Source organism: Vipera berus (assembly GCF_964194415.1).
Source record: "Vipera berus genome assembly, chromosome: 2".
Classification (NCBI taxonomy): Eukaryota; Metazoa; Chordata; class Lepidosauria; order Squamata; family Viperidae; genus Vipera; species Vipera berus.
This window is the reverse complement of record NC_138203.1, coordinates 205534374-205542524: the sequence shown is the minus strand read 5'-3', so window position 1 is coordinate 205542524 and position 8151 is coordinate 205534374. Positions and strand designations below refer to the sequence as shown.

Here is an 8151-nt window from a genome sequence, read left to right as displayed (position 1 = left end):
TGAACACAAACCTCAATCCCCAGTTAGTTTTAATCTGATCAGGCACAAAAATCCTGTTTATCAGAAGTTGAGTTGATTATTTTGATCCCTTCTGTTGCCCTTAGCTTACCAGGATGCTTTATTGCATGTAAAAACAATTTTAAATTGTACCATATAAAAATGCATAGAGATATGTTTGAGGCTGAAATACTTTATAAGTACAATATAGGTGATGCTAGGGACTGACATTTTTGTTTCATATAGCCTTCTACTTTAGGACAACAAGTCTTTATAGGGATTAAAAATGAGTCTGACAGTACCTTTTACAATTCACAAATTTTATTTAAAAATGTACACTTTATTGAGTTGTAACTAACATAATCAAATGTACAGTGGTTGAATTGATGTAGCTTGATCGCTAATCAGATTTATAGCCCATCTTTATTTTGTGCAGTTCAAAACAACATACAAATCCCATTTTTCCCACAAAAACTACTTGAGGTAGGTTGAACTAAGAGAGAATGACTGGCCCAAAGTGACCTGACTGGCTTTGATGCATAGGAGAGGACTAGAACTCCCAATCTCCCATTTTCTAGTTTAGTATCTTAACCACTACACCTTGTTTTAAAAAAGGTATGAGTCAGGAGCATATGGGTAGAGAAATGGTGATGATACAGTTGCAGGTTGCACACTAGAGAGATTGCAAGTACTTTTCAATTAGCATGTAGCATCTGTTAAAAATCCATTGTGTTAAGATCTGAGATAACAATAACACAGTTGGAAGGGACATTGGAGGTCTTCTAGTCCAACCCTCTGCTCAAGAGGAATCCCTATACCATTTCAGACAAATAGTTGAAATCTCCAGTGATGGAACATCCCCAACTTCCGGAGACAAGTCGTTCTACTGATCAATTGTTCTGTCAGGAAATTTCTCCTTAGTTCTAGGCTGGTTCTCTCGATTAGTTTCTATCCGTTGCTTTTTCTCTTGCCTTCAGGTACTTTAGACATTTATAGAATAGTTGATCCCTTCTTCCTTGTGGCAGGCCCTCAAATATTGGAACACTGCTATCATGTCACCCCTAGTCCTTCTCTTCATTAAACAAGAAACCCAATTCCAGCAACTGTTTTTTATATGTTTTAGTTTCCAGTCCCCTAAGCATCTTTGTTGCTCTTCTCTGCACTCTTTAGTCTCAACATCTTTTTAATGTGGTGACCAAAACCAAATGCAATAATACCAAGGCATTATAAAGTGGTATTAATACTTCACATGATCTTGATTCTACGCTTCTGTTAATGCAGACTACATTGGCTTTTTGGCAGCTGCAGTGCACTGCTGGTTCATATTTGAATGACTAATATTTGGAGTCCACTAGGACTCCAAGATCCCTCTCTGTTACTACAATTGAGCCAGGTACCACCTATTTTATACCTGTGCATTTGGTTTTTCTTGCCTAAATGTAAGTTTACTTTCCTCACCTTGAATTTCATTTTGTTAGATAGGGCCCAATGTTCAGGTATGTCAAGATTCTTCTGTATCTTGAGCCTGTCTTTGGGGTTATTGACTATGCCTGCCAGCTTAGATAATCCTGATGAGTTTTATTCTTAAATACTGACCTTGAGGTCTGCCTCCTGGGATATTAGGTCTTAAGTAAATGATGTGATACTTGTAATGTGTCTCACATGTAACTTTTATAATCATCATTTCTCCCAACTTCTTTTGCCAATAATATTTTAAAATCATACTTCAATCAACCACTGCATAAATCTGATGAAGTGAACTAAAACTTGTAGAAATTTAATGTGTTTTAATAAAAAAATATTAAATCAGAAAGGGTGCTATCAGGCATCTCCTAATTTTTGGCTACCGTAGAATTAAAAGTTCTCTGCAATATGTAGTGGGAACTAAGAAGTATCGCTGAATGTACTGGTGCCTATGACATTAGGTTACAAACCCCTACTATTTTCATCATTTAAAATGAAAAAGAAAAGCAGAAAAGTTTGATAGATTTTCATATTCGGCTTTGGATCAAGGATAAGCCACGTCTTTGAAAATATGACCCTCTGTAGCCAGTAGAAATACATCTTAAAAATAAAACAATAAAAAAAACACCTTGACAGGCACCAACAATCAAGACCAAGAACTTAACATTTTATAACAGTCCTAATCAGAAGGTGGGTTGCTTCTTAAAAATTTAACATATATGTGGTGTAACAAGATGGTGGGTTTGTTGTCACTGTGAGTTGTGGGGGGCACGAAGGGAGGCTCAGCCAATCTCACTGTATACATATTGTACTTTGATAATAAAGGTTCATTCAGTAAAGTACGGTAATTGGGGGAGGGGTTAAACCCTGAAAGTCCAGCTGTTAAAAAAGTACACTTGTAAGTGGGAGATTGAGGATTTTCTTACTGTGTTCCCTGAGGCAAATTTTACTGTACAAGAATATCTCACAGACATTTCCTTCCATTCTCTACTTAACAAAAATGATGCCACCAGCCATCTAGTTTCAAATCCTCAGACCAGCCACTCATTAGTTTTGAAAAGCCCTTTAAAACATAGCTGGTGAAGATCTTTCTGCCCAAATGCTACCTTAATCAGCACCTTCCTTCAGGATGGTGGGGGAAGGGAGGGAGGAAGGAAGGCCAATATTTTAAATATAGTACAATAGAGCAGGGTAACAAAGAGGTTTGTGTCTGTATGATCCATACCATTCTTCTCAGAATCTCTTGCTTTTTTTCTTCACCACCAATTTGTATTTTCAGTTCATTCAGTAGATCCTCCCAAAGACATTCTTGGGTTTCATAAAAATGTAAGTATAATTTTCTATGAAGATTATAAATTTCAACCCAAATTTCAAAAACCATACATAATAGTGCCACCTTGATACTGGGCTAATACCCAGAACTGAAACAAATCAGTTCCTCTTCCTCTTTCTTTATCCAACCTTGAAACTCTGCTGGGAAAAAAAGGCACAGAGGTTCCTGATGCCAAGAGTCTTCTGCAGTCTTACCTCCCATCTACTAAATCCTACAGCTTCTTAGTACAACTGGGGAAAGTGGTTATGCCTATCTCTCTTAAGCAACCTGTTTCAGGATAATGCAACAGCTAGCCCAATTCTTCATACCAACTAGCAAGAGGGTATGTGATCAGAAGAGATGATGACTGCTATTCAAATGAGCAACCATATTGTGCTTGCTCATTTTCATTTGTTCCTTCCCTCTCTACCTCATGTCAGGGAAGACCACCTTTTATTCCCCATGTCAAGCATTTCTGGCAGGCACAATTGTTTCCACTGCCTTGTCTGTAAAGGAGATGTTCTGAAGTAAAAGAAGATAAATGAGCATTTCAAGAGAAAAGTAACCATTATCTAATGTTTTTTTTCTCTGGGGAGAGAGAACACAGATGAGCAATAGGATGAGATAGCTGTTCTTTCTAAGACCAATCGTTTGCCCTGCAAAGAGAGGGTAGGGTGGTACACACAGCAGGTCCTTCCTGTTGTGGTAAGAGAAAGGTAGTACAAATAGCCATGGCCTTACTTGCCAAAATATGTTGTGCCCACTGCCAGATAGCCAAATGCAGAGGTGGCACTGTCAGAGGGAAACTAGGGGCTTCAAGTGCTGGCAAAAACCATTCTCTATCCATCCTGTTTCACTAAATCAGATGCTTTTATTTTTATTTTATAGGTAGCATTAAGTATAGATTTCCCCAAAGGAATAAATTTTTCATGGGGTTACATTCTTAGTTTGTGTTTCATGTAGAAAAATGGTTGGTAAGGCTGTAGCTGCAACAGATACCTTTTGTGCTGTTCTGAGTCAGACAGCCTCAGTGTATTCATGGTTTTGGAGATGTGGGTTTGGCCCAGTAAGATTGTTGCCAAAGATTGAAGCAAAAACATGAGAGTTCAATTGAAGGCCGCTAACCTCACCTTTGTTTGAACTTATGTTTCTGTTTTTAAGTTTTTGCTATAAACCACCCAGAATTATTGTAAGATGAGTGGGAAAATAAGTAAATAAAAAGAATGTATTAGTCTAATGATCAGTTGGACAACACTTCCTAAAAAGAGGTATATACGCCAACTTTTTTCAATGAGATCTGACATTAGACAGCACACTATATCACTATATATCCAATCACATTTTAATCTAGATTCTAGACTATTATGTGAACCTGGCCTGAGTATATCAGTTTATACGTATTATCCATTATAGAAAAGGGGGCTGAGAAAACTACAGGTAAATACAGTAGTTCACAATGGCTATTTCTGCCTATCCTACGTGCCTTTACCCTACCTCATGCCATAATTAAATTACTGCATTAAATACAGCAATTTTTTCTTGTAGTCTTACGTTGACATGTACCATTTCTGTTGTTGTGAAAAGTGGACGGTTACCGGGGAGCAGTCATTCGTCATGATGTATTTTCAACCTGCGCACCGAATCGGGAAACTCGTCTTAGCCAAAGTCACGCACAAGGCGTGTAGCATTTCACCCTCCCAGACGCGGATAACTTCGCCCACCAGAACATCAGCCCCCCACCCCCAACCCCAGCCTCTTAAGAGGAAGGCGCCTGTCGCGCCTACTTTATATAGTGGTCTTCGGACTCGCCTCCGAAAGCTGGTTGGTAGACACCTGCCAAACCTCTGCGGTGATTGGGTGGCACGGGTGCTCATCAGCACGCCTGGTTCTGGTGCGGCCTGTGAGGCGCTGAGGGAGGCCATTGCGGCTCGAGAGTGTATGAGAGCTCGATAAAGACGCGAAGCGGCTCGCCCGGGGGCACCAGAGGAGGTGAGGCGGGAGTGGAGGGGTGAGGCTCTCGGCGGGGCGGGCAGGCGGGGCGGCCGAGGGGCTTGGCGATGACAGCGGCAGGAGCAGCGCCCCCTCTATAGGGCTTTAGCCCCCCCCCTCCCCTCCCCCACCCGGCGGTTTGCCTGGAAAGTTTCCCCGGCATCGCGTCGCCTCTTCGGCCTCCCGGCTGGGCGCGGGTACCGCAGAGGCTCCGCTTGGGGCTCCAGGCAAGCTTCCTGTCTTGGCGCTCCCCCCGCCCTGTTGCCGCGGCGCGCCTCTTCTGCGCTCTGGTGCCTGGAAAAGGGGGCCCTCGCTCGCCCTTGCACAGAACCCGTCGCGCCTGAAGCAAACCCCCGTCTCGGTCCGTAGGGACAGAGCCCAGTCCGGCGTCTCGCAGGAACTCCCCCCCCTCCCCTCCTGCCCGGTCGGTTGTCGTCAGGCTGGCTGGACCTGAGCTCTGACTCGGTAACGAACGGCATATGTTACGCCCGTTCGGTCGACATCGCTGCCTCTCCCTTGGCGCTGTGTCCTTTCAACTGTGGGCAGCTCGTTGGAGGTGGTCTTGGTAGCTGCTGGTGCTCTTCTTATCTGGCGACTGGAGTGATTGATCGGAGGGTAGAGCGAGGCATTACCAGTGGGTGGCCGGGTGGGTGGGTTGAACAACTTTTAGGGGCAAATTTTATTGCTAAGCACATTGGTTTGTGCTTAGATTGTAAGCCGCCCTGAGTCTTCGGAGAAGGGCGGGATATAAATGGGATTAAAAAAAAATCATTTCAAAATCATGAGGACAAAGCAGGGAAAGGCATTCCTTTCCACCCATTTTTAAAAAAAAACCTGTTTCAGCAGGGACTTATGCGGGGAAAGGCATCCCGAAGTAAATAAGTTCCGAGTCTTGACTTGGGGATAGTTTTTGCCCACATCGTATCAAGAAACCAGGCTTTTGAATTCACAATGTTTTCTGTTCTGCCAACAGTCACCCGTAGAGCAAAATATAAACCGATAACTGAACTACATGATAGGTCAAACATATTTCAGGCATCATCATCTACTTTGAACCAATCGTAGATGAGAGAGATTTACAGAGTGAATAGAATCTTTATCTTATTTTCTTTTTTATTTTCTATAGAGAGTAGAAACTGACAGGGGTGATGAGGGACCTCTTGGCAGGAAATCCTCCCCATAGTGTCCTCTCTCTCCAAGGTGAGATTTTTGTTTTGTTTTTTAGTTTTTTTCATATATTTTGTTGCTTCTAAGAGTTAAGAAATAGGTAAGCGCAAGCAGCAGTAACTCCTTGTTCCTGTCTTTTCAGGGTGCAGCTTTGGTTATAACAGGAAAAGGAGGGCTGGCCTCAGTGCTGCCCATTGAGAAAGCAAGAGTAGTTGTCGTTGCTCTCTTTACCTAGACAGCATTCAGGGAAATCTCAGAAGGATGGTGTCACTTACTATCTATATATTCAGATGTACTATCATTTTGAATGATGTTGGGAGGATTACACTTAAATCGCTTCAGAGGTCCATATCACCAAGGGAAAGAAGGTTAAGGAACAAGTTAGGTTGACAGTTCCTCCTCCAAATAAAGTCTTCTCTCGATAACCCTTCTCTTATTTGTTTGCTCTTCTTTGTTCTGTATAGTAAGATGAGGAAACTAGACAGTTACCTTATTTTTTTGGTTGACTCACTCTCAGTGTCCCTTTTAAACATCGCATATATTGCCCCCAAAGTGAGGCTAAGCTGGCAAGCAAGAAATTACACAGCAGCAGCCATGATTTATGTAGCTTTTCATGTCCAGAAAATCTTAGGAAATTGGTAGATTACATGCCTCTGACAAGTTACTTGCCCTCCAAGAAAATTCAGTTTTCTGAGCTGTAGCTGTACCAGATTTACATGGTAGAGAATTATGCTCCTGCCACAATCCTGTTGCTTCATCAGTTAATAAAAAATGGTGAGTGAGTGAACAAAATATACTGTTATTGCTATTATCTGAAGGAACAGGGCCCAGAAAACATGAACAAGAGGGATTATTGGTAGGATAAGGTATTTCTTTCATGTAATTAACATGCTGTTCTTAACACTCATTCCTTCAGCTATGCTATACAGGAGAAACGTGATAAAGAAAGCTGTAGTTACTACTTCTATATACAATCCTTCAGCTTTTCTTTTTTGTATAATATGCTGCTTTGCATTCTGTAACTTGGTCAATGCTACAAGAAGAATTTATTTATTATATCTTATTCCAAGAGCAGTCCAGATTTTATGAAGGATTCACTTGGTTGCACCCAATCTTATTTGAGGATCAGAGTAGTATTTATGTTAATAATGTGAGTGTAGTTTTGGTCTCCTTAAAGTAAAAGGTGGAAGTCCCATAATGTACCTTCCTATGCAAAGTTCTTTTTAAAAATTGACACCCACCCCCTCCTTTACATCTTACAGTTATTTCTTTCAGTTTCAAGCAAAAAGTCCAAAAGAGGTTTTCAAGTAGAAACAAAACTAAATTCTTTTCTTTAGCCAAAGCAATCAGTTTTGCCCACTGCCAACTCCATTAACTTTATCATTCATTCTTCTGTTGTAGGAATTTGTAAATCCTTCCATCGCTCTCCATACAAAAGTCTTGCTGCTGCTGTTATATATAAAACAAAATCCCATGGGGTTTTTTTTCTGTTTATCAAACCTAAAAAAACCCCTCTCTGGTTTCAATTGTGCATTTATTGTAAGAATTCTCTGAATTAAAGTACATATCTGACCCCTATATTTGCATAGCTGTCTTACATGTCCACCAAAAATACCTTCACACTGATTACATTTCCAACATATATTTGACACACCCTTATACACCAATCTTTACATCTTTCATGGACCTTCTTCCTCTTTGTTCCCATGCTGGTATTCCTAGCTTTCGCATTCCAGCCCACAGAACTGCAGTTTCCTTTTTTGATGATGTTATTGTATTTAGTTATTTTAGTTTTACCTCTCTTCTTCCCCCCTTTAATTTGTAACTAAGGAATGAGCTGCTTTAATATTGTGAAGCTGAACCATGAGTTGTTTCCTGCTACAGAGTTTGTATTAACTTACTGAGGAAGAAAACCAACTTCTCTATTGCTTTGATTAGAAGTACTCCTTGTTTAATGACTGCTCTGTTTAGTGACCATTCAAAATTATAGGGCTGAAAAAGTAACTATGAACTTTATAAACTCATGTTTACAACCGCTGCAGCATCCCCATGGTCCTGTGATCAAGATTTGGGTGCTTCACAATCTAGTGAGCATTTACGATTACAAGCAGAGTCGGTGGAGAAGCCAGCAGTAAAATCACAAGTCACAGTCATGTAATATCTCACATAATGACCACATTACTTGTCAAGGAAGTTGCTGGTCCCAGTTATGGTTATAAGCG

The 8151-nt window shown here is 41.0% G+C and overlaps 1 protein-coding gene across 2 annotated transcripts in view; it reads left to right on the top strand.

The window, feature by feature from the left end:
• Positions 1–4671: 4671 nt before the first annotated feature.
• MAPK9 (mitogen-activated protein kinase 9) overlaps positions 4672–8151 on the top strand; it is a 49325-nt gene continuing 45845 nt past the window's right edge. For both annotated transcript variants that reach the window (XM_081320990.1, XM_081320991.1), the window contains exon 1: positions 4672–4762. The gene's annotated coding sequence lies outside the window, so the exon portion shown is untranslated. The remainder of the gene's footprint in view (positions 4763–8151) is intronic.